General features: G+C 43.3%; 1 long non-coding RNA gene across 1 annotated transcript; it reads left to right on the top strand.

The window, feature by feature from the left end:
- The first annotated feature begins 15,651 nt into the window (after positions 1–15,651).
- On the top strand, positions 15,652–16,818 carry LOC143139441 (uncharacterized). The gene is made up of 3 exons (XR_012990407.1): positions 15,652–15,839; positions 16,314–16,368; positions 16,656–16,818. It is a non-coding gene; the product is annotated as an uncharacterized LOC143139441 (long non-coding RNA).
- The last annotated feature ends 8,561 nt before the right edge of the window (positions 16,819–25,379 follow it).

The following is a 25,379-nucleotide window of genomic DNA, read 5'->3' as shown; positions in this document are numbered from 1 at the left end:
GACTAAAAATGTTAATAATGTTCTGCATTGCAACATTGTAATTTGTTTTTGCAATAGGTTGTTAGGTTTTAAAGTGCTTTCTGTTGTCTACACAGGCTTTGCTTCAGATGTATATTTTCTTGCTTCACTCATGCCCCCCATTGTAACACATCGGCATTGGAGTCTCTTACAGCCTGCACTGTGGACTGACAGAATTTTTCACAACTCTTGTTAGCAGCACAAGGGCCAGCTGTCTCTGGACCTGTTTTTAAACAGAAGTACCGTCAGGTTCCCCAATCCAGCACTCCACTTACCCACTTCTGTAAAATCATTTTACCACTTGAATTTTCAAGCCAACTTAACCACCTCCTCTTAATGAACGTAAGAGGGCAATAGAAATCGATTGGGACAATGCTCTCTATCACAGTGGCACCAATGTGTTCATTTGATCGAGCATATGGACATTACATTACCAAATAAGATGACCAGGACCTGACTGACCATGTTTCATCCCTGTAGAAATGTTCAAACAGATCTGCTCATAGACTTAAGGTCTGAGATACCTAACTCCGAGCAGAGAGATATATAGTATGTGGCATACATGTTTCATTATCATCCTTTTGATCTCCTTCAGCACCATCATGTTTTCAGGTACAGTACATTCAGGTATGTTGACCCCATATCCATGCACACAATGTACTGTATGCCCCCCCCCTCCAATATTCATGTAATATTGTCTAGTCTGCTTTCATACACATACACACACACACACACATGCACACTTTCCTACACACACACAAACATGCACACACATATACACAAACACACCCTGTTCCTCCACCCCCCGTCCTCTCCCCTACTCCACGCTGAGCACTGTGCGCTGTGGTGAGCGTGGCTCTGGACCCTGTGTGTGGGAGACTCCAGGAGAGAGCTGGAGGACTCTCATGAACAAACTGAGCTCGGGGGCTGAGCAGATAACTCTCTCAAAGGGAACAATCTCTCTCTTTCTCTCCCTCTGTCTTTCCATCCCTCCTTTCACCCTCTCTCTTTCTCTTTCTATCTCTCTCTCACAGTAAACAATGTGAAGGGCGGTCACTGGAGAGGCCGATCGGCTTGGCCAGCTAGCCTCACGGACACACGCGTTGAAGAGAGAGGGTCCCAGGCGGTTGGGGGGGGGGGGTAAGTTGAGCGGAGTGGAAGAGAGCGGATGTTAAGGGGGGCGTTACTTAAGAGCACATGCAGGTCCTGGGGCATGCTGGTGCCCTTCGACCCTGGTGGTGCGTGCCACTGCCTGCCACTACCTCTTATGAGAAACTTATGATTCATATAGCCTGGTGTCTGCTTCCCTCAGTCGCTCTCTTTCTCTCTCTCTCTCCCTTACTCTCTCACAAACACACACATACACACTTTATTCCCCTTGGTTTATGCCTCTCACTTTCACCCGTTCAGGCACAAACACAGCGCATAGGCATGTTGCAACACACATGTACACACACACACACACACAAACACACACACACACACGCACACACGCACTCATCCACACTCAACATCTATTGTACGACCTTTACATCAGATTGCTGATGGTCAGGGATTTTTTTCTCTTCCACCCCTCCAGTGTCCTACATATTACAATAGCCTTGCCTTAAGTAAGAGCAAAACTACCCCATGAAAAAAAGGAGAAACTCTCTCACACACACACACACATACACCACACAGACACACACATACACCACACAGACACACAGACACACACACACATAGAGGCATTGTCTCCTCACCCCTGGCGTTGCCTTAATTAGGGCACACTAAGGCTCCTCTCTGTGCTCCTCTCCTTTTCTTTTTAGGTGGCGTAATTAGATTAGAGCTGGGAGAGCCGCGGTGCCGTCGCTCGCAGCGCCAGCTAGGGAGAGGTGGAGGAGCGGCGAGGGGAGGGGTGGGGGTGGGGGCAGGTGGCCCCTCATACCCTCCCTGTCTCCACCGTACAAAACAGAGACAATGAGACAAGGTGTGCCCTCTCTCTCTCTATCCCTTTCTCTCTCTCCATCTCTTTCTCTCTCTCTCTCTCTCTCTTTCTACCCAGGGCAGGTGCTTCTTGAGCGCAGGTGTGGCGCCAGCGACACTCCTCTCCTCCTCCCCTATTGTGCCCAGTAACCTGCGAGGGCACGGCTTGCATTCAGGCCCCCTGTTTGACCCGCCGCCACGCAGCTGAAACAGCGCAATGTGCATGGGGGACAGTGGTGGTTTTCAGGAGGATTTCAGGAGGGGACCTTTTTCCCAGACATCAGGACTGAGGGGCTCATCTACACAGTGGTTCTCCAGTTCCCAGGAGTCTGCGCTATAGAGACAGGGGTTTGCATGTCTGTGCTGATAAATGTCACACACAAGGTTTCTTTTTAATTGAATGAATGAATAAAGTTCATTGAAACCAATGAGACCCTTGATCAAATAGAAAATATGACACTGACTTACAGATGCGGTTACATATATTTATTTGAGCATTTCCTAACTCAGGAAAAGTGCATTTATTTATATCCTTTATGTTACAGGTGAGTGCCATTGAGATCCTAATTTCTTATTCAGGGCCTACTTCACTGGAAAAAAACTTAACAAAAGATTGTGTCATTGGCCTCTTTCAGTGTGAAGTCACACAGAGAATAGACACATTTTACTGTAAAACCTCATCATTTATATTTCACACATTAAGGGGAACTACATATGTAAAGTATAATATAGTCTAAATGATTTATCCACTGTAAAAGTCATTCTCAGACCCTTTTTGAAATATAATGATTTTCAAATAATGTATACAGTAAGTGTATTGGTTGTTAATATTAATAATCAGGATTTCCTTTACAATGGAACATTGTGTCACACAATGGCTGAATGGAGAACATTTTGGATTAGCTTGTTGGGATAAAAAAAAAAAAACTTTTTTTTTCATTTTTTAATTTAAATCCATTTGTCCTCTTCCTTTTCCTCATCCAAATAGACTCTTGGACACAACTAAGATATCAGCAGTTGGGAATACCCCCCCCCCGCCCCCGCTCACACACACACACACACACACACACAAACATAGCCCCCCTCCAAAACAACCCCACCTTCCGTGCTGCAAGTCTGCTGGTTTGACTTTGAGGCCCAGTCCTTGGTTCCAGCCCCATTATATCACATCTTCTTGTGTAGCCGGCGCCCAAGGTGCCGCAGGCGTCTAATGCCTTTTAAGAGCCATCACTGAAAAATGCAGGATTCATTTGTGTCCTTTGAGGCAGTGCGTTTTGGCATGGAGGAGGCCCGGTAACAGCTTGCCGGAGTAAGGTGACATTTCTCGCTATGCAAAGTAATGGGGGAAAAATCCTTGCGGGAGCCCGGGGAGCTCCTCAAAGCCCGGCACCTTTTGACTTTGCTTGGAGTAAAACAGATGCTAACAGCCTTAGTTATGGTGTAGATGGCGCAGCATGTTCTGGTAGCAGAGTGAGGCAGAGAGAGGGAGAGACAGAGAGAGAGGGAGAAAGAGGGGGTAAAGAAGCCAAAAAAAGAAGGAAGGAAGGGGGAAAAAAACCGACAGAATGGGCAAGTGGTCTCCCTTAATGAAAGGGAACGAGGAGCGGACCCCACCGCGCGGCACGGCACCGCTGCGAAGGTGTTTTTGAGACGCGTCCTTCCAAGGGGGCTGTCAGGGCCAGTTATTTTTAATGGCGGCTGACGTCGGGGTCAGCTTAATGAGTGATGTGTGGACGGCTCTTGTTTGTGCCACCGTGGTGCTGGGCGCTGAGCGAGGGCACACAGGCACAGATTAGTTTGTCAGACGGGCCCGGGCACAGCGGAGAGACAGGGGAGCTGGCCCCTCCAAGAGTGGGCACAACTCAAGGTGAGACGAGAATAGTCGGGGTTGGGGGGCAGACTGGTAGTGGTGATGGTGGTGGTTTTTTTCTTGCTTTTTCTCTTTTTTTCTCACTGCTCTGTTGTTGTTCACTTCCTCATACCTCGATAATTTCATCCACTTTGTCACTGACTGACTCCGACACTGACATAGATGAATAAAAAAAAACACACAGACATCATCAGTCTGTATTGCTGGACACGAGTGGGGGTGGGGTGGGCAGAATAAATTAAAAACAAACAATAAGAGTTGAAGAGGAAAGGAAAAAAACAACATAAAGTGGCCAGTCTGGGCAGAGGGCCCTACCATCAGTGAGCACAGACTGAGGAGGAGGGTATTTCGGAATGCTCCGTCTATGTGCTCGCTTCCAAAGGCCAGTGTTCATTCTGGCTCGGAACTCTTCCTCTTTGGTGCCTGGCACCCCGGAGCCAAAAGGACATGCTTCAACGGCACACAAACTAAAGGCATTGCTTTGCTTTATCTTAACATCCTATGGGGTCGCAAAACAAGCAAACAAACAAACAAACGAGAGAAAAAAAAATGCCCAGCTTCCCCTCAACCCTCCTCCGCTTCACTTTAACACATAAACACACAGCCTCTGCTGATCCATGGCATCCTGCATCTCCTTTGTTGTTGCCGGCACAACTGAAGGGGTTGTGACAGCCCGAGATTAAAGTTCCTGTGAGGATAGTTCCATGCCTCTTTGTCAGGTGCGGCGGCGATAGACACTGTGTGTGGAGAGAGCCATGGCCCCCCTGGTGTCTCTATCCGGCTGAAGGGTTGCATGGTTGGTGATGGTGGTGGTGGTGGAGGGGGTAAGAGAGGGGGTGTTTTGGTCCGAGCGTGGAGGGACAGCCTGAGCAGGAGCATAAGGGACCCCCCAGCGGGAGATAGCCCCGGGGCACGGTGGGGCCAGGCGTGCCAAGAGGGTGGAATGGCAGCCGGGTAAGAGCTGTGGCCGTGCCCGGGGGCAGGTAGCGCGGAGCGCTGGGGGGCGCGGTCGCTGGGGCCTATACCTTTGTACTGTACAGGGGTGGCGCTAAGCTAAGCTGATTTCACCACGCTTTTTCCGCCACGGCTATCTCCTTAAAGCGTACATCTCTCTTTTCTTCTCTAAGACCCTCATCTGTGGCGAGCACAGGGGCTCAGGAACCCACTCTGCCCCCGTCACATAGGGGGCCGCGGAGCCAGTGCAGGGGGTCTGTGTGATGTCTGTATCAACTGCCCTCTCTCACTCTCTCTCTCTCGACAGCTTACTCTCATAATCAATGTCCCTGCCTGTGTGTGCACCCCCCCCCCCATTCTCTCTTTTTCTCTCTCTGCCATTCTGTTTTCTCTCTCTCTCCAATTCTGTATTCCTCACTCTCTCCCTCTGCCTCCCTTCACACTCTCACTCTCTTTACTGATGCTTCCTGCTCTCTCTCTCTCCCTCCTCTCTCTCTCCTTTCTGTCTGCCTCCCTCCTCTCTCTCTCTTTCTCTCCCTCCCTTCCCTCCCTCCATCTCTCTCTCTCTCCATCTCTCTCTCGTCTGTGTTGATGGCAGCCCCGCGCATGGAGATCACAGCCCCGGAGTCTGTGGGACAGGTTCCCACTCCCGCTGCAAGGAAACCTGCTTCTGAGGTCCCTCGCTCCGCGCGGCTGCTCGCGCAAAAAAGGATCGGCCGAGGATAAACCAGAACTGTTTAATTGGATTCCTGTCTAGGGAGGGCCCGGGCTGGTCCAAAGTTGTTTTTTGGGTTGTTTTTTTTCTCTCTCCCTCTCTCTCTCCCCCATCTGAAAAACCAACACATATTTAGAATGCCAATTACTCCGTGAGCCTTGGGTGAGGAAGTGAGTGGGGTAGGAGAATTTGAGCGTTTGCCATGGGCATGGCTTTTCCCATGCAGACTTTTTTCAAAACTGTGCTGTGGTTTCTATCACAAGCAAAAAAGTATGTAGACAAACTCTTCAATAACACATTCTCCTAGTCTTTATTTCATCACAGCAGTGTAAATAGCTTCATATTGAAGATGTGGCTTCACATAGAGAATAAATACAATAGTGTTTTTAAAAAAAATAAAAATAAAATAATATATATATATATATATATATATATATATATATATATACTGTATATATATATGAGATGGTGTGGGCATATGCAGGGTATTATGAACCCTTGATGCATGCATTTGGAAAATAATTAGTACAAAATCATCAAGATTTAACTAAAAACAATGCATGTTTCTGTCAGTTTCATGACGACAGTGCATTAGCGTAGCCTTTGTCGCTTGTTGTAGGTGACATAGTTTTACTGGTGCTGGTGGACACGCATTGTGCTGCATAACATTACGATATCCAGATAATTACAACACAGCGAAGGCTGGGCAGAGAGCGTTGTTTTTGACAAAGAGACTGAATATCTCTAAAAATGCTGCAGGTAAAATGATGATACCAAGACATTTCACCCCTGAATGCGTTTCCATTAGTGGTCTCGAAATTAGCCGAGGCCAATAATTATACATAGCTTTTTCCCTATCTAATTCTTTATTTAACCTTTTACACATTACACGTGTCTTTGGGTATCATTACAGGGGTGCAAAAAGGACACTTTTTTCCACCAGCTACACAGAAAGGCATTGTCAAACATGTTGTGCGCAGCCATCTTAATGCACTGCCTGGAAGGTCAGTTTGTTTGTATTCCATTTGTTTTTTTGTTGGGGGGGGGGGGTATTTGTGGATATCGATCAAAAAATGCTACGGTCAGTTTTTACTACAGAGCAACCTGTGAGTGTCCCTCTAATTATTCATTAGCAATGTGTGAGCAATCAGGTGAACTTGTTGTTCAGTGTTGGCGAGAGGGGTGGTGTGTGTGTTTGTGTGTGTGTGGTGGTGGTGGTGGGGGTGGTGGTCCAGAGGGATTGCTTGTACCTGACACAGAATGCAAATCTGTGACCGGTGGTATCACAAGGTTTAATCCCAGAGCTGACTGAATTATGTACAAAGTTGCAAAGGGGTCAGAGAAAGCGAGGTAAGACTGATGCATTATTTAGCCACCTGCATTGTTTATTGTGGCGACTGTCATTTGCAATTTAGCCACGGGCCTTGCGGAATTCCAACCTCTGCTTTTTTTCACAGTTTTTATGCCTCTGACTGCGGCTATTTGCTCTGAGAGAAAAGTCATTAAGAAGTCATTAGGCAATACTCTCCCTCCGGTCATGAATTTGAATTCAATGTAAACATTTGGGGGGATAGCTTTTAATTACATACCTTGCCATCTCAGAATGTCTCCCTTGAAAGTCTTGAAAAGTAATGAGGGAATCTGCAAAATTAATACGAATCAAAACATGACATTGTCATATGACCACAATACACTTAAGGAATGCTTTCCTCCAAGTGGATATCCAAATGCTGGCAATATGCTACCCCTATACATATGATAAATTATATTCTGTGTCAGTAAAGTTATCTGAAATGCATTTTTATAGTCTTTACGTTGAAATCATGACTTTCAACTTAATGAAACTCCTCCTTACTCAATTAATAGCCTGGCAAATAAAAGCCTAACAGTCTGAGAATCCACTAAGAAAAAATATTTGAGAAAGGCCTTTTCCTTTTCTTTTCCTCTTTTTTCTTTTCTTTTCTTTTTGCTTTTGACAGAGTTGACAATAAAGTGGTGCCTCATTACTATGGAAATATAGGGTTTGTAAGTAATTACCCGCTGGGAAAATGGATGGGAGCAATATCTGGGCAACACTTTGCGCTAGCCTCTCCCTGACAAGGTAAAACATTCTTCTCGCTCGCCTTTGTCACACGGCGTCTAACTGGCCGTGAACACCTTAATGTGTGGGTATGAGTGAATCCTGTTATTTTGAGTGTGAAAGATCCATTCTACCAATCTAGTCAATTATCCCTCTTCATCCCGCCGTTGTGTGGAGGAGATGGAAAGGTGCTTTGGTTAACTCCATTCCTCTCTGGTTGAGCCATTTAAGTCCTAGTTTTTTTTATATATTAAAACACCGTGAGAGAAAAGGTGAGTTAGGAAGGTTGTGTGTGTGTGTGTGTGTGTGTGTGTGTGTGTGTGTGTGTGTGTGTGTGTGTGTGTTTGTGTGTGTGAGACAGGAGTGAAAGTGTATACTCTGAATGTTGTAAAAAGGGGGGGGAAATCATTGTTTATACGTTAAACACCACCATGTTGATGTTTTAATTCATGGCTGTCACGCTTTGGGATTTCAAAGAGAATAGCTGTACGTCTTCTGCACATAGCTCTCCACTGGTGGGTTGAGATTAATGGATAGGTGCTTAATACTGACACCTGAGTTACACGACCCGAGAGCCCTGACATGCTTTAAGTGATCATGCACATAGAGGATTACAGAGCTGTTAAATTACATGGTGGGTTCCTCCCCTATCACTTAGTGTCCATCAGGAGGGATAGTAATTACCAACTTTTCTACTCAAGACATGAAGAGTGTAATTGTGAGAGAAAGTAAAAAGCAAAACAAAAGAAAAAATAAAATAATACAAAACTCGAGTAAGTTTCCAGCATTGTATGTATAAAATGTAAAATAGACTAGAGCCAGACTGGAGTCTGACACCCCCCCTCCTCTCTCTCTCTTAGCTGTATAACAAATGTGTGTGCCTACAAAAGCTTTTAGATAATCCACACTTTCACTCTGCTTTGCCTTCTGCTCTGCCTACCTTTCTTTTCCCCTCCATTATGGGCCGTGATTTTCTTTCCTGTTGCTTTTGCTAATAGAATTCAATTTTGCACTAATGGTATTACCTGCACTAGCGCCCATCTTCCCTAGTTTTCTTTTTTTTTTACTCAGTGGAAAAAGACACATCAAATTGCTTTAAAACACAGAGATTAGTGGCTGGGTATAGAACCTTATTATATGTTATTTGTTGCGGAAAGTTCCTTGCATGGATAACCCCAATTTACTTGAGCTGACCTTCTTTCTCTGCCATGCCTTGTGTTTTAGGCATATATGTGCCAGCCCCCTCAACCCCTCCTTCTCTCGACCACCTCCTCACTCTCTTTCTCTCTCTCTCTCTCTTGCTCTGTGTCTTTCTCTCTGCCTTTCTCTCTCTCTCTCACTCTTCTTTCTCTCCATCTCTGGCTGCATAGCCATACAATTGAACTATCCAGAGAATGTGTTGACGGCTTTAATAACATCCAATTTCTGAGCCCTCCATATCCATTAGTGCCAATTACCTTACCTGAGTTTGCATTAGTGTTAATACAGCATTCTTGCGGAGGGGAATAATGAAAATAATATGACAGTTATGATCTGAAATGTTGGATCAATTTTCAGTATCCCTGGCAAAATGGGAGACAGGCATGTTTTACACACTAACACCCCCTTCTGCCCCTGCCCCCCCCCCCCTCTCCCCCAAAAAAACCCCTCACACATACACCCCCACCCCAAATGATAATGCAGGGAAAGCAAAAAAAGAGAACACATGTGAATCAAAGACAATGCAGCCATTGTCCTTGTGATTTTTCTGGTTTAATTATGCAGATGCATCACCGAAAAAGCCATTTCTGTGGAACCAAGTAGACTGAACTTTGGGGGGGGGGGGGGGGGGGGGGTTGAATACCAGACTACACGAGTACAAGACTGTGCAAGCAGAAGCAAGCATCAATCAGCTTTCAATAGAACTATTGCACTATTAAGAGAAGCAGAAGCGAGGCAATGTTTTAATGGATTGATTTATTAATCTCCTGATCATCTTTGGGTTATAAGGAGGTTAGAGAAGGTCTGTGTTAGGCATGTTTCTCTTGGATGCCTCTCCAGACCCATCGAATGGTAATGAGTATATAGCTAATTAATTAATGATGGACTGCACCTTCAGTAATTAAACACTCCAATCCTAATGACGTCCCTCTAGGAAAACTCTGGGACACGTGTAGTCCTCAGTTCAGCATTAAAATTAACACAGATTTTAATGATGCTCGCATTCCCTTGCCATAGTGGCAGAGGCAGTGTATCACTCGAGAGGTTTTGTGAATGACAGTCACTCTACACAGTCACTCTAAAACATGCTTTTCAGGGGCTTTTCCACATTAACAGTGATGGATTGATATCACTAAAGTTGAAGCTTCATGATAAAAGTCAATAATGTGACAAAGAAATAAAATGCTAATGGGGTATCTATTAGCAGATTGTATCAGTGCTAATTAAGTCATGCACTAAATCACTTTGTAAGCTAGTATGTTTCTAATAGGGCCTGTTGACTGCTATGACTTAGGACTGTAAACCAGATAGAAGGTCCCATTTTACATTGAGAGTCCTTTGATACGGTAGTTTCTGACAAACACGCTTTTTTTTATTTTAGTGGTCTTTGTTATTGCAGTAATATATTGTGGTTGTGACATTTGGATTAGGGTTCATGACATCAAGCTGACCCTAGTGTCACATTGGCCGACTGGGTGAGGCCAGGTTTATTGTTAGTAAAGAGTAACAAGGTTATTATATGAGAAGATAAAATTGAATGTATCGCTTTATTTACAAAGGCAAAAAATAAGTGAAGGGACAGAATGAAAAATAAAGTGGGGATTTTTCACACATTAATCACACATTCAATTCCAAATTCAAATCATATAATAAATGTTTTCTGCCTGTTAGTTTCTCCTCATCATTGACTGTGGCATCTAAGGAAATAGACTACTATAGAGCATAGACAGAGTCTCCAGCCACTGCAAACAGCGTGTAGGCACTTTGCCTTAAAGTGCATGCTTGCCCATAACTCCAAAATGACCTTGGCATTCTAATCTACGTTTCAGGCAAACGAAACCTAAACTCTAATCAACAATCTAATCAATCTTGGCATTGAGTTGTGCTGCACCAAAGCCCATGCCTCAAGTATGTCATCTACATGTTCCCTGTGGCTGAGCACCCATGAGCTCCACTCACACACAATGACTTCTGCACAGTCGGATATCACAGCAGGGAGAGAGAGAGAGACAGGGGCTGAACCCTTAAAAGCCAAAGTCAATGGAGACAAGGCCTTGGAAGATGCTTTTGCACTGAGTGGCTGCCTTAGAGGCCTTGCAGGGGCCGGGGCTGTGCAAGCAGGTTATTGTGTGTGTGTGTGTGTGTGTGTGTGTGTGTATGTACGTGCATGTGTCTGTGTGTGTGCTATGGTGTTTGGGAGTGGCGAGTACTCTGATGAACCCTGGCTCCTCTACAAACAATTTAGTATGTTGTTAAACGTGCTGTCCTCGCATTCATCGCTACACCCCCACCACCCCCACCCTTACATACACACATACACACACACACACACACACACACACACACACACACCACAGCCACCATCTCCCCTCGCCCCCTTGTCATGTCCTTTGAGTGGCAAACTGTACTACAGGCTCAGAGTGACCTTCACCACCCCTCGCCACTCCCCCGTCCTCACTCACCCACTTCCTGTGGCCATGCGCAACTTGGGCTCTTTTGTAAACGATGGGACAACTGCGTGTTGTTTTGTATTTATCATGTGGCCACTGTATGATATATGTGGCAGTCTGGACCAGTGGCAGAACGCCTGTGTTTTTGTCACTCCACTTGCAGTTTGTGCATGAGATGCTTCAGAGCCAGCTGGTATAGAGGTGTGCTGCCTTTAATGAATGTCATTTCTGTTTAACAGCAGACTACTCAAGAGAGATGGGGAGAGCTTTGTACTGCCTCATGTAAGTTGCCTGTAATGACAGCAATACTTTTAATGTTATTTAATGATACATTTTATTTAATGAAATGAGAACTGGATAGGGACCAGTGTAGTACGTCTGACAATTGCATTGTAAATGAACTCTTGATATGATTCCCCTCTTCAAATATTACAATACTGTATGTGAAATATATTATCCCTATTGTAGCCAGAAAATGCAACACACAATGGTATATAATTGTGTCTCCATTTTCCAAACTTGGTACTCAGAAACAGACTCTGCTTGCAATACGGTGAAAATAGGCTCGGCACTTGTGCATATTATTTCAATCATCGTTCATCAACATTGTTACCAGCTAATTTTTCCAAGTACATTACAGTAGATTGGAAAGGAGGGATTTCAATTACATTAAATTAATTTGAGAGACCTCAATTTACCACCCCTTCTACAATATAGTGTTGTAGAACACCTTAAGAATGACGTGGACTATGCACAAAGACTTTTTTCTAGGGAAGGGAAATTAATTCATTTTCTGACCAATTATATCTGTCATAATTCATTTCAAAAGGGTTCCAAGTCAGTTTAAGCAGAAGGTAATAGTTCTGCACTGGAAGGATAATTACATCAATTCGCTGAACGACACTCCAACATCAGAATTGAATTTAGAGTTTTGTGATTTTTAATTTAATCTACAGTAACAGCCTTATATGAATGCCATCATGTGGCCCTAGCAGCCAATCCTTACAAATGTCAACAATTTATTTGTAAGAGTTTTCACAACAGTCACAGTTGTATCAGAAAAAAAAGAATAGTGGATGTATCACACTCTACAGAATCTACAGGCACAAAATAACGTGGGCAGAATGGAAAATGAAAATGAAAGAAAGCGAGACTAATAAGAATGCAGATCAAGGACAAAAAAAAAAAAGAATTTGAAAAACATTTGTCCATTCCATACTCCTTAAACTGTGAATGTGAGAACAACTAGGCCACATGGGTTCCGGAGGACACTGGAGCGACAGTAATCAAATAAAGCATATTCCAGGGAATAGAAATGCAACAAGACCATCTTTTTTTTAAGAGGAAATGAACAAGCAAATGCATGCATGCAGAAGCCGTTTAGCCTGCCCTCTGAGGAAACACCGTGTTGTGCTTTTTGAAGTAAAGCGAGAGAAAGAACGAGAGAGAGAGAGAGGAAGAGAGAGGGAGGGAGGGTGAAAATAAGTATCTATTGAACAGTTAATAACCTTAGCTGGGGAAACAGTCTGGGATTTGACTGTGTGGCCTCCAATGGTGTGGATAATCTTTGCTCTTTACCAAGTGTTCAGGTGCCCACAGACAGCATCAGCGCGGCTACAAAATCCGATGGTAAACAAATTAGCTGGCTGAGGAGTTCACAGGCGCGGCCCAGGCAGGCGCTCACTCACACACACACACTCACACACACACGCACACACACACACACACACACACACACACACTGAGCTCCTCAGGGAGTGGCCTCTCTGGGACAGCAGCAGCGGCAGGATCCCAGGCAAGCAGGCAGGGGCCTGAGACATGAGGCAGGAGACTCTTCAGAGGCAAACCCCGCACAACACAGTACCCAACACTAGACTTGTAGTCAAGACCGCCTAAACCGAGACCAAGACACTACCAAGACCAGAGGGTATCAAGACCGAGACCAAGACGAGACCAAGGCCAAGACAGACTGAGTCAAGACCAAGACAAAGTCGAGACGAGACCGAGACCAAGACCGAGACCAAAAAAAAAAAAACAGCTAGCGAGCTAGTGTTACCAAAGTCCTTTTAGGCATGTCCCTCCACTCGGTGGCCATATTGCAACGCTTTTTGGGTACTCATCGGGCATCCTATTCAGCAGAAATGCGCGTGCGCAAGGCTTCACGACACCAACCGTGCTCCAGTGTCGAGTTCACAACACATGATTGGCACGATGTCTGCACAACACAGCACATAATTGGCTCAATGTAGTCAACTCACACCACATGATTGGCTCAATGTATACACATGTCAACATTTTGGCGAGGAAGGGGTGGGATACGTGTAGACAACGGCCATATTGGCGTTGCAAACTAGCCCAATGCATTTCTATGGAGGGTTTTTTGAGTGCTGTGTCTCCACATTAGAAAGTCTCTGGTGTTACACCATAACTTGCATCAATTGAATAAGAGCAGCATACTGGGGCAAGGTTCTCAAGTTTTGAGCTCAGCTTGGAGTGAGATTGGGGGGCGGGGGGTGGGGGGTGCACTCACTCACTAATTTAAAAAAAAAAATGAAACAAGCATTAACTCTTTGAGACCTTGAATTTGTCATAGTAATCTATACATCCTATATCTTGTTTTTGTCTGGGAAAGTATAATGCATAGCCTATGTCTCTTATGTCAGCCTTATCAAGGGAAACCATTTGTGTTTTTATGTCACCAGGAAGCATGCCAGTAGAAATAACTTTTCATATTTAGGTGGGATAGATTGGAATCTTGAAATATAATAATCGTGACGCTGGGATATTCTATGGCTCACCAATTTAGATGTAGATGTAGGCCTATATGTACTGAGTGAGAGACATATTTTTATTTATTCGGCTAACTTGAGTAGCCTATATTGTCACTGAATCATTAGACTAAGCATGTGCATGCCGAGACCTTTTTTTTTTTTAAATAAGGACAGCAAGTTCATTATACATTATGGTGGTTGGCAGGTCATTGTCTGCAGCAGTCCTGTATGTTTAGAAAAAAATGTATGTGTAGCATACTCGCTCAAATTGATAACACTCGTTAATAATAAGCTAATTTTCATTCATTGTTGACATGGTCCATGGAGGCTCAGATGGGCGTCCCGGGACCTGATGAACACGGCGCTAAAAAGCACAAACGAGTGCGAAAGTTGCAGCCGTGACGACAGGGAAAGTGCAGGCAGCCACGAGAGTGATTGGTCGTGTAAAATGAATGTTGCTGATGTCTGGCTTACACAAAGCTATAACGACACAATCATTAGGTTTTCTTAATGACCGACAGTTTAGTTTAGTTTATAGATAAGAAATAATTTTGCCATAAAGTAGGCTAGGCCAAATGTTCGTGAAACGGCTTGATTTACACACCCTGTAAAGTACCATAAGTAGGCTGGTTTACCAAAGGACAGACAGTTGAATTTCTGAATAAAAAGAATGTTGGTGCAGTTTTGAAATCTTAAACGTGTAACCCCACACAAGCATAACGTGGTTGTAGGGAGGGGATGTGCTATTTTGGAATTTTACCCGGATACAACGAATAGCCTACTATTTTTTGATTGGATGTCGGTGGCTATTTATTTTTTGATTTGGCTGGTGAGTGGTGCGCTAGTCTGAACCCTGCGAGAAATCCTCTCGTATCCCTGCGCCTCCTCTAATAATTATGCAGATACCTTGACATCCCTAGTAATATTTCTGCTTAAGAAATGCAAGGTGTGGCGTGTGAGCGTGTGAACTTCGAAATTTGAATTGCGTGTGTCTCACGCCCATTGCGTGAGACTTGAGAACCCTGCTGGGGTAAGAGGTTCAGTCCCAGTTTAAATTAAATTTAAGAAGGTATTATTTCAACTACAGACAGAACAATGCAGAGACAGAGCATGTCATGAATGTGTGTGACTGTGAGCTCACTCACTGTAAATGTTTTCGTAGACTGGGTGAGATAAACTAATGTATGTATAGCAATTGCATGACAATGATGAGAGAGAGAGACTTTGCAAAACTTGCATTTTGCAGAATGCTTCTTTCTTGCCCCTGGACTGCAAATTTCTTTATGTTCCGTGAATGCAAATTTAAAGCTACATTGTGTACTTTTTTGAGTTAATTCTTAGCAAAAACCCATTTGTTCTTTCAAAAATATGTGCTCATTCATGTGTAATTATTTCCACTTACTAATCAAAGTATTCTCGTAAGTGTAGAATCTGCTATTCCAAATACATACGCGCGAGTCGCGCAAATGGCTGAATCCATGTTGCGCCTCCATCTTTGAAATACATTCGCCAACGAGGGACATTCCTGGAAATTCAGCTCCGCCTTTCGCGCTTGTAGGCAACACTCATTGCATGATCAGTCTACTCGCGACTGCCGGCAGATTTGAAAGTCTGTTGAAAATGGAGGATTACAACTATTCTCGAGGATATGAAAAGGAGTCGCCAAGGAAGCGAAAAAGAGAATTAAAACGCCAACGCGACCGGAAAAACAACAGACCAAAGTCAATATTGGAGTGGCTTTTCTAAGATGGAAAGAGCTCGTGAGGAGCAAGGATTTTAAAAGGGACGCCGAAATGGCCTGCTTTCTCCTCGACAGGTAATTTGGCCTATTCGTGTAAACATACAGTCTATGGTGTAAATTCGAAGTTTTATAGTTGCTTGGCTTAGTATAGCATGGTTGTCCATAACGCTAGAATGACGTCTGGGATACTTTTCCTCGCGTCGATGAAAAAGGATTGTAACATAAATCTGCTATGACGGATCACAGGCAAAGGGCACTAAATTGTAGTTATTTTTCATTGCTTTTGCTTTGTAGCCTAAATATATCCTAATCTGATAATGCTAGTGTAGCCAATTCCAAGGGTGACGTTCACATCCTGAGGCCTGTCCTGTAGTCTTATTAATTGTAGACGTAGCCTACTAAATTGTCTGAACGTTTTTCACTGCATGAAAACAATTGTTGATTCTATGTGATTGTTGTTTGATAATAACTGAAAGTATATTTTTAATATCTTGGTGTTTACCATTTTATGTACTATATGTTGTGAAACGCTCTGCTTATTCATTTCAGATGAGCATCTTGGCGCAATTGCAGAAGCCCCTGAAATTGAGAACCTTGAACAGAGGTAACCCATCAATGCTCATAATGTCTATACCCGATGACATTCTCTATTGTATATTTTCATGATATAAGCATTTATATATATTTTTTACAAAGCCTACATGACATGAGCATCGTGGAGGAGGATGTGGACGAAATTCAATGGTCTTGTTATGTGATGCACGTGCATGCCTTCATTGTAACCTTGCCTGTAACTCAGTCTAGGCAAAATAGCACTATACAGATTAGTAACAATATGTTGAACTATATAAAATGGCGTGTATGTCTAACGACACTGCATGTCTTCCACAGGATCAGCTTTCCAGGAGACTGCAAATTTAGAATGATGGCCCATGTTGCTTCAAAGGCACCATACAAAAAGGAAGGGTTCATGTGTAAATACCATAATTTGTTAATTTCTGTAAATAAATATATTGCAAATAACATTGTTGACCATGTTACTGTCATTTGGTGTTTCAAAATGGTAAATTACCACAACTCCTTTTTTAATTATAAGTTTGTGGATGTAATGTATGAGGTACAGCATGAACAGTCTCTTATCAATTCTAAAAGTTTTTATTTTCATGAAAGCAAAATATAGCGATGTACCGGTGTAAAATAAATTAAATACAGTTTTAAAAGGAACAGGCAGTACAAGAACACTAATACAAAACTATTTACAATAACACAACATTACAACATTATAGGAAGGTGAAATAAATTCCAGAGATGTCCCTGAGGGTCAGGGAATTTATCCCTTATCCTACACACACAGCTTGGGATCACTCTTCTATTACCCTGTCCTAGAGACCCATGCTGCCAGAAAATGAAATGTCTGTAGGTAGCATATCATCACCTGGCTCTCTTACATGGCCTAATGCTGTGATGTCTGTGATGTACTGCCTGTGAATCTGGAGAAAACCTTCATCTAGGCAGTGCTGTGTGTAGTGAGGCAGAAGGCTCACACAGGTGGCAGGGTTTTGTCCACAGCATTTTCTCTTCTGATCGATTGGCATGTCTCTGCAGTGTGTACAACTACACCAAGGCATCCCTGGCACAGGTGGGGGGACGACATGTCTGCACTGATGCATCAAACACCAGACCTGGCTGCCTCACTATAGCAACTGTGTGGTGAGGTTCCTGTGCTCTTGCAGGCTCATTCCATCCACAAGTCTGAAGAAATAAGACACAAGAAATAAGATCAGATAGGCTTGTTTAGGTAGCAAAGTTAGATTGTTAGCAGAGTAGTAGTAATAGTAGCCTACTCTGTGTCATTTTTCAAGTGTTCACACAAAATGATGAATACTATGTATGTGTATGGACAATGAAAAGGTGAAAATGTTGTGTAACATTTTCTATAGACCATAACGTAATTATGTGTCGTGATTTCACTGGGAGACAACTCGCATCATGCAGTTGACTGGCAACAGCTAGAAATTGCTACAAACAATTGAGATACAAACAGGCAGGGAAGCTACACCAAGCGCGTGACTGAAGCGTTCCGTTCACAACGCGTAAAATCAATTTTAGATGAATGGTCTATTTTTTTTCTGCAGCAGACGCAACGCAAACGAACGTGCCTGGTGCAGCTTCCGAGCTAATTTCGGTGTCATTGACATTGATACTGTTCAGAGAAATATATTAAAAACACAAACCTCCGTTGCTTCTCTCCTTTGTCTTTGAAGTTCTTCCAGTCTCTCCTCGTCATCTTTTGGAGTCTTACTTTTTCTTTGCATAGGAGGTCTCATCGATCCTCTGCCACCGGCTCTTGGCTTTTCTTTACCTTTCCCTCTTCCTTTACCTTTCCCTTGCACCTCCGTTGCATCGACTGATCTCTGACTCTGCTCACTGAGAAAAATAGTAGGCTACGCTGTAAACATTGCCTTTACACTATTAATCTCGCACATACAGAATAACGATAGCACTGAATCTACTGTACTATAACATTAGCATGCATTCGTTTGGGAACCTGATAGCTGATGCTAGCAATGAAATAGTAGCCTACCAAAATAATGAAAACGTAAAACTAGGCTATTCACTTTACATAGAGGTCATACCCAACATGTTTACTGGCTATATAACTAAATGCAATGTGTAATTGTTTTCTAAAGTAACCTTATAACTGGAAGGAACACCGGACGAAGTCGTAGTACTGGAAGCAATGTTAACTTTGGCATGAAACGGCCACCGTAGGAGTTAAAATGCGCTCGGAATGGGAGGGGCTAGAAAGTAATATTCAGTTGGTTGTCATATAGAATTTCACCGCTAGATGGGAGAAGTTCTTACACAAGGTAGCTTTAATATTGGCGGAATTCGCTGACATTATTATTACTAGGTCTGACTGAGACTGACAGCTACGACATAAACCTAACGTTTCGTGCTGGCTAGCCTACACTTGCGTCTTTTGATTGGATGAGCGCCAGTTTCTTAATCACAACAAAATACATGTATGTCATTGATTGGTTGCATTTGAAAGGTTGCATTTGAAGGGCATGAAAGGCGAAATAATTTAATGTTGCATTATCGAATGTTATGTTTTGTATCATGGAAATTATTTGTTGCAAATCTCCCGACCACTATGTCGACCTGAGACCGCAAGACCAAGACAATGAGACCAAGACAAGACCGAGTGATCCGAGACCAAGACAAGACCAAGACCAAAGACGGTCGAGACTGTGACAAGACCGAGACCACGTAAAAGTGGTCTCGAGACCAAGACCGGTCTCGAGACATCCAACTCTACCCAACACGCAACACCACACACACACACACACACACACACCGAGGAGGTGTGTACTTTATCACAACACAGTAGCCAACACGCAACACCACACACACACTGAGGAGGTGTGTACTTTATCACAACACAGTACCAAACACGCAACACCACACACACACACACACCGAGGTGTGTACTTTATCACAACACAGTACCCAACACGCAACACCACACACACACACACACACCGAGGAGGAGTGTACTTTATCACAACACAGTACCCAACACGCAACACCACACACACACTGAGGAGGTGTGTACTTTATCACAACACAGTACCCAACACGCAACGCCACACACACACACACACCGAGGAGGTGTGTACTTTATCACAACACAGTGCCTAACACGCAACTACTTTATCTTCTGTGGTTGAGGCTGTGACAGTTTGTATGTATGTGGGTGTGTGTGTGTGTGTGTATGTGTGTGTATGTGTGTGTGTGTGTGTGTGTGTGTGTGTGTGTGTTTGCATGTGTGTGTGTGTGTGTGTGTGTGTGTGTATGTGTGTGTGTCTGTGTGTGTGTGTGTGTGTGTGTGTGTGTGTGTTTTGCACATAAAATGTACAATTTCATACAATTCTTAATTTTAAAAGGAAGGGTGGGTTTAGGAGGTGAAGACCCGAGAGGACCATGCCCTCCAAGGGTGAAGACAGTTAGGCAAATTAAAAGATATTAAGACAACTATTAAGACAACAATTAAATTATCTTAATATTTTCTCTTCAATGTGAACAGACACAAAGTATTTATCTGACTTTTAAAACTAGTATTAAAGACTATCACTTTAAAATGTTGGTAAAGATAAGATCACTATAAAAAGGATACTTAACAACAGAACAATACTTGTCCACTTATACAATACCTTACATGTTGAACTGTAGCCTACACAGAGAGAGTGTAAAGTCACAGACAAGATAAGAGAATACACAAACAGATATATTACAATAGTACACACAGTGTAAGGTAAGGGGGTACTGAAGTAAGAGGCCGACTGACAGACTGACTGTCCCTGGGCTGGACGTGGAAGTGCTGAGGTCCTGTGGTCCAGTGCAGGGAGCAGGGATAACAGCACGGCTGGACTGTGGGGCTCCCTCTGCTGTTTCCCCTCACACTCACACACACAAACACACAGCTTGTCAACCCTGCATATTTGCTGTTATTACACACACAAACACGCATATGCACATCCATACTCACATCTAGTGAACGTCAAGGCTCTCCTGTATTATTCAACGCACACACGTACACAGACACAGACACACACACACACACACACACACACACACACACACACACACAGTAGCCTATACACATAAATATCTCTCCTCTCCTGTAACACCCCCTCAAACACACACACACACACACACACACACACACATACACACACACACACTCACACATATTCAGTAAACGCCTCTCCTCCCCTCTCCTATTTCCACCCAACACATACACACACCCAGTTAACTCCTCCACCCCCCCCCCCCCCCCCTCCCTGGGAAACCTGTGCGTAACCCCCCACTGGGCCCCACTATTAACCCCCAGCTGGGAGATGGGCGAAGGCTGGCATCTGCTAATGTGCCCTAGTCAAACAAACACGCCCGCCCGAACGGGTCGGCCCGCTGCGATCTTTTGGCTCACCGGGCAGCACGGGCTCAACTCGGGTGCCCGACATTTCTGGGTACAGTAACTCTGACACAGGGTGCAAGTAGCGTTAATTTCATACGATGAGGCGAAGACAAAGTATGTTCGTCAATAGTCTTTTTTTACATAACAAAGATGAGACAAAGAAAAGACAAGACTGACATGAAAATGAATGATATCAATGGATGTTGACAAGACGAGACTAAAACATAGTTTGAAAATAAAATTAAAAACACTTTAAAATCACCAAAAAAGAGGAGACAAAGGGTAGGCCTACTTTCCCCTAAATTAAGGGGATACAATACAATCAATCTAAATGTTCATTCTGGGTCACTCTGACGGACACGCAGCTTTTAAGGGTGAGGAGAGTGACTTCGATTCGATAAGAACTAACATTGCTGGACTTAAAAGTTTAAATCTGTGAGCCAACAAGAGTTAAACCAAAGCTAATGCTAAATGTAAGCTACTATCCAAGTTAGCCCACAACATCGGATATTGGCTGGTAACGTAGGCATACATATTTTGAACATCAGTCAGTTGTTAAATGTGAATTTAAATATAGGTGTCAAGTATAACTTGATTGATCACATGCAACACAATATGGCATGGTTTACCCTGAAAAGAGGTGGTCACCACATTGTGATGGCAAAGTTCCTGTATGTCTGCTCTCATTAATTGTCATTTTGGCACCCATGTTAACAGGTTAGAGCAGCCACATTGCCTCCATGATACAAACATCTCAGGTGTGGCTCAAGCCGCACTGCAACCGCAAGTTAGCTAGACTAGAGAATAGAAGTGGCGCCCTATGGTGGTGGGTCACTCGAGGGCATGGTCCTCTCTAGCCTGCCCTTAATTGCCTTCCTACGTACTTCCGCTCGATTTTCATTTCCTTCCACGACTCCGTCTGGGATTCCGACCATTGGCCTCGCTCGCAGCAGTATATTCGACTCCGCGCCAATCAGCGAGCAGGAAGCGGGAGTTGTGAGAGACGACGTCGAGATTCTGCGCTGTGTTTGAATTGTAGTCCTCGAGGAGTTGGCAATGGGATAAGTTAATGAAGCAATTCAGTCCGTGCTGGCTACGCTTCCAAATATTCAGGAATTGAAGTCCGAACAAAAGGAGTTTTTAACACATTTTATTTCGGGCAAAGATGTCGTGGCCCTACTCCCTACGGGATTTGGGAAACGTTTGATTTGTATCGCGCAGTAGCCTCGATATTAAATTACAGCATGTGCGGCAGACTCGGTATGAATGAAGCAGCGTGTTTTCAATGATCACATCTAGCTTTGACAATTGTGATGATATTGTATCGCCGAGGCTATTTGCCCCCGTGCTTGTGTGCTATGGCTTTTTGTTTGCTATAGCTATAAATGTGTGGACCACAGGGGTGTGTCACACACAGGGGCCCCATAGACTTTGACGGAGACAAGTGAAGTCAATTAGAGCCGCCTTTCCTGTGATGGTACTGCACAGCTACTGCATAGCCTCAAACTGAGCTTGACCTGTCTGAAATGTGTAACTCTTCTGATAGCTGCACCGAGAGAAACCTGAATCAAGCGTAGATCTCTAAATAAATAAAGGAATAACATTAACCACGATTGAATTTGAGATATTTTTCCATTGCCTGTATAATTTTTTTTTCTGTGAATATAGTTATACCTCGTTACCCCTACATTGTTAATTAATTACATATACTTTTTTTATATCCTAGTTGTTCGTGGATAAATGTTCATATCGAATTCACTTGCCACATTCCGAAGTAGCCTACTGCCAATCCATCAAAATGTTGCTGAAATATTGTGTTCCGATAGCCTAGAAATCTAGACGCACCCTAGTGGCGGCAAATTAATTTGCTCAGCCTGTACGTCTAGTATCAAACCATAGGGATTTCTATTGGCTGACGCCGTGGACGTCATCCAATCACAGCACTCTATTTTGTTAGAAAGTCTTAAGGCGGGCTTAACAGGATGGCGACAGTCCTGCTACGGTGAACAACAAGGAAGGTGGCTATGGCGAACGAAGAGCGGTTGTTTGAATCGGCGTTGGCGTCAACTTTGGAGGAGTTGGACTTGTGCTTTTCTTTGAAAGTTGAGCAACACAATGCACTTAAGTCATTCCTTTCGAAGAAGGATGTATTTGCTGTTTTGCAGACCGGATACGGATATGGTCGTAGCGCTGGCCTATTGCATGCCTAGGCAGTTTGAAAGACAATTCTCTGCCCGCCCCTTGGATTAAGCGAGGTGAATGGCTCGATTCCAGACTATACATTTCAATGATATAGGATGGCCCGCCAGGCTAGTGTTCCGATGCTTTCATGGACCCTCTATGGGCTTCTCCCTTGACTGCATGCCTCCACGTCCCCCCACATACTTCCCCCCTGATGTCCTGAGTTTCTCTTAACTAAAGATCATTTCCAGAGCCCGTCTACGGAGAACCTGGCCACTCCGTATTAAGTCCCATTGTACCGAATTTTGGTTGCAGTTCCACCAGATTTCCGCTGGGGGCGATCGCCATGAGTGCAGAATCAATGGAAGTCAATGGAGCTAGACGGCTAAATTTTTCTCTTTCACCTGATTGTCGTTGAAAAATCTCAGATTTGATTGTAATTTGTATAACTTCAACATGGGTTATAGGTCAAAAGTTGAATGAACGAGTACTTATGTCCTTTTGTTTTCTTACAGGTTGGGTCGTTGTTGCCCATAACATGCTAGCATTGTGCTAATGAATGACGTCATTGACACGTTTGAAAGGCTTTTTAGAACAATTAAGTGACTTTAAAAAATATAATACTCAACCAAGTGTATTTTCTTTGCCTCCCCTTTCGAATACAATATTCAAATGACTTGAAAAAAAATTATATCCCGAGAAAAGTGGATTTTGAGGGGTACAGCTTCTTATTAGACATTCTCTGGTCATTTCTGTACTGTGTGAGAGAAAGTCGCATGGTGATGACATCATTGATAGCCTATTTTTACAAAAAATGGCTGCTACGGGGCCATAACCCGAGACACAAGGTAATGGAGCCCTTGATACATTGTTGTGTTTCTTTAGAAATAAACAATGGACAAATAGAGTCTTTAAACGCTTCAGATGTAAAGTTATTTGCTGTCAAAGTGCCAAAATGAATGGAGATCAATGGAATGCTAGCTGCAGATGAAGCCTTATTAGCCTCAGAGCCTCCCATAGGGGGTACGCTTTCCGGATGTTCACTTACCCCCTTGATGGAATGTTGTAGTAGCCTATAGCTAACAATAACAATAAGATTGGTAATGTTATGACACAGAAAGCAGTGACGTTGGCGCCAATGTATCATATCTGACCAATTAAAAATTGGCTGGCTAGCCACTGTTTGGATCAGGCCTGAAACAACTAGCTTCTGCATAATAGCCATCATTTACAATGTAAACAGGAAATGCTAGCTTTTTTGCATTGATTCTGAACTATGCAAGGGAATGTATGTTTAAGATTTAATTAACAACAATGCATAATATGTTGCCAAAATAAACAGCTTAAGCGTCACAATTAATTTGAAAAAATTACAATAATGTATTAAAAAAGTAACTAGTGACCGTGATTGAGCCATATTCACTTTCAGAGACGTCCTAAGCTCAGTTCTATAGCAGTGATGAAGATCCTATTAAGGTTAAAAAAAAAAACTAGACAACCTAACGCAGCCATTGGAATCTTGTCATGCTAGCGGGGAAGACACTCCAAATAACTTTCAAAATCTATACAATATTTTGGTAAAGGAAAAAATGTCATGGTCCTAGCTTCATTTGGAGACAAGGGTATCGGAAGTGGTTCTGTGCAAAAATACATTGTTAGCTGTTGATAGTCATTTTGGTGTTCTTAAAACAGAAAGTGGATGTTCCATACTATAATAGCAGAAACCGGATGTAGGTTATAATTACATTATGTCCATAAACATTATGTTAAAGACAGTTTTCTGGTGCTCTCTCTTTCGCTCCTCTGAATGAGGGTAAACAAAATTACATGACTGCTTTCTGGTAACTGGCCAACTTTCTGGTCTTCACTTCAACACATTAATGTCGTCGCTTATTGTGAATTAATGGGCATTATCAAAGGCAAACTCTATCTAGAAAGATAGTAGCAGTGTGCTCTGCGCACCAGAGACTCTCATCCCAAACTGCACAAAGTAATTTAGAGAAACCTAAATAATGACAACAACGGTTGGGAGAAGGAGACGAATTGACCAATTTGGACCCATTAAGTAAAATAGCTGAAAAGACCACAGGCATCAGCACATTAGGTTTAACCACACAAATTTGAGGTATGCTTTTAGCTATAGTATTCCAAATAGGAAACTGATGGCTTTACATTATGTAGGGGGCTTATAGCCAAACTCAGGATTGAGTAGGCTATAAATAGGCTAGGATAGATAATAGGCAATAGGCCTACCTTTCCTTGATATGTTATTCAGACCATTTTCAGTGTAGGCCTATGCCTACTAGAGCTAGTTCATATCATTCTCAAAGCGTTTACAACATAGTCTGCAAATATGCAGTAACATGAAACCTGAACCTGTCACCTTAGTTCCAATTCCCAATTAGCTTGAAGCAATTTAAGAGAAAACAATTTGACTGATAACTAAAAGTTGA

This window comes from Alosa pseudoharengus, unplaced genomic scaffold, assembly GCF_046254945.1.
Source record: "Alosa pseudoharengus isolate Yale_2024_CS ecotype anadromous, Long Island Sound unplaced genomic scaffold, YU_APseudo_1.1 YU_APseudo_1.1_scf_22, whole genome shotgun sequence".
Lineage (NCBI taxonomy): Eukaryota > Metazoa > Chordata > Actinopteri > Clupeiformes > Clupeidae > Alosa > Alosa pseudoharengus.
The sequence above is the reverse complement of the archived record's forward strand: the minus strand, read 5'-3'. Positions and strand labels throughout refer to the sequence as shown.